The sequence below is a fragment of the Geospiza fortis genome, unplaced genomic scaffold, assembly GCF_000277835.1.
Source record: "Geospiza fortis unplaced genomic scaffold, GeoFor_1.0 scaffold2, whole genome shotgun sequence".
NCBI lineage: Eukaryota > Metazoa > Chordata > Aves > Passeriformes > Thraupidae > Geospiza > Geospiza fortis.
This window is the reverse complement of record NW_005054366.1, coordinates 3,460,379-3,462,400: the sequence shown is the minus strand read 5'-3', so window position 1 is coordinate 3,462,400 and position 2,022 is coordinate 3,460,379.

The window sequence follows — 2,022 nt, the reverse complement described above, 5'->3', positions numbered from 1 at the left end:
GGGTCGGGGTGGCGGGGCATCCCCAGGGGCGGCTCGGGGGGCTGTGTGTCCGGCGGTGCCAGACGGACGCACGGACACAGCCCACAGCCGGCACCATGGAAACGGGGAGGATGGAAAACCCCGCAAGAGGGATCCTCCAGGAACCACATCTGCTCATTCTGGAGAGCAGAGCGAGGGGGTGGGATGAGGGGGGTCCAGTCCCGGGGCCGGGACTTGTTGAGGTGATAAATGATCAAAAATCAGGTGCAAGGAGAAGCAAAGTGAGGCTGTGGGCAGCTCTGCCCTGCCCCGGGCAGCACAAACTGCCCCGGGAGGCTGAGCGGGGGCTGTGGGGGAGCTGCGGGCTCGCACTGGTACTCCCAGTACAGTGGCTGCTCCTGTGCTGGCCCTGTCCGTGGCTCTGGCCCTGTCCGTGGCTCTGGCCCTGTCCGTGTGTCTGACGCTCAGAAGGCAGCGAGTGCCGGGAAGCACTCCCGGGCTGTTGGTGCCATGTGTCACTGTGATGGCAGAGAGGGATCATTTTTTAGGTGGAGATAAAAGGTGGTGGGAGTTTTATTATTCAAATATAGAATAACTTCCTCCTTCCCAGCACGCTGCACTTCCTGGGAATTGTGTGGGGATAAACGGGAGCAGCGCATGGAGGGGGTGTGAGCCGGCAGGAGCCGGGCTGGGCTGGGCTGGGCTCCCAGCTGGGACAGAGCAGCCCTGGCCACAGCCCTGCCCTGGGGTCTCCCACCCTGCACAGCCCTGCCCTGGGGGCTCCCACCCTGCCCTGGGGGCTCCCACCCTGCACAGCCCTGCCCTGGCGGCTCCCACCCTGCCGGGACCTGCCTCTGACAGACCCTCCGAGCTGGATCCCACTGCCAGGTGCTGATGTGTGGGGGTGAGTGAAGGGGCAGAGGCAGTGGGGCAGGTGGGCGCCTGTCCAGGCCTCCTGCTCCCGGTGCCCGCCCCAGTTCCTGGGCTCTGCACCCCTTGTTTCACCTGGGACAGGCCCTGAGGCTTTCCCAGGGCGCTGGGGAGGTCAGGATGCTGCAGCCCAGGCTGTGCTGCGGATGCAGGGCTCTCAGTGGGTGCCCTCACCCACAGCGGTGCAGAGGGCACCGTGCCATCCCCACGGCACCCCGGTGTGTCTGCCAGGGACAGCCCAGGGCTCGCTATCTCCTGCTGTGCAGGGACCAGTCTGGGGGCTCCTGGAAGTGTCTCCCTGTGCTTCCAGTCCCAGGGGGCTCGGCCAGGCTCGGGCTGTTGGTGTTGGGTCCTGGAGAGGGAATGGACACATTGTGCTCTCCTTCCTGCAGCACCGGGAGCTGCTGGGGGCACCAGGGCCCCAGAGGGGCTCCCCCACTCCTCCTGGTGTTTAGTGGGGGCGTTTCCAGCCTTGCCAACCTGACGAGCTCCTCTTGATGCAGTTACAAGGGAAGGGATGTCAGGTGGGTGTAAAGCTGGGGTACAGAACTCCCACCATGAGGATCTCAGATTTTTGGTGAGTTTTCCCTCGGAGCTGTCTTTTTGCCAGTAAAAGCCTTCGGAAGTGGGAGAGAGGGAAAAGGGCAAGGGGGTGGGATGCGAAGGCTGGGGAGCTGCTGCAGCCCCAGAGGTGTCCTGCAGGCAGCCACGGAGCTCTGGGCAGCCTGAGCATGGCAGTGGAAGGGGTGGGCAGTGGGTGATGGTGTCTGACACTGGGGTGTGTGATGGATGGTGGTGTCTGACACTGGGCATGGCTCTGTAAGGAGAAAGCTTGTCCACAGGACCAGCACTAAAGGATCCTGCACTCAGGGGATCCGTGGCAGAAGTGAAGGAGCTGCATCTTGCCCAGGGCCCTGCAGCTGCTGCCCAAAGGTGAAAGCTGTTTCTGGAGGAGGGCCCTGCTGTGCCCATGGGCAGCGTGGGCTCCCGGCCCCCTCTCCTCCTCTGCTGGACCCGGAGGGGCTGGCTGAGCTCCGAGGGCGCCCCCCGAGCCCAGAGGGGCTGGCTGAGCTCCGAGGGTGCCCCCGAGCCCAGAGGGGCCGGCTGAGCTCC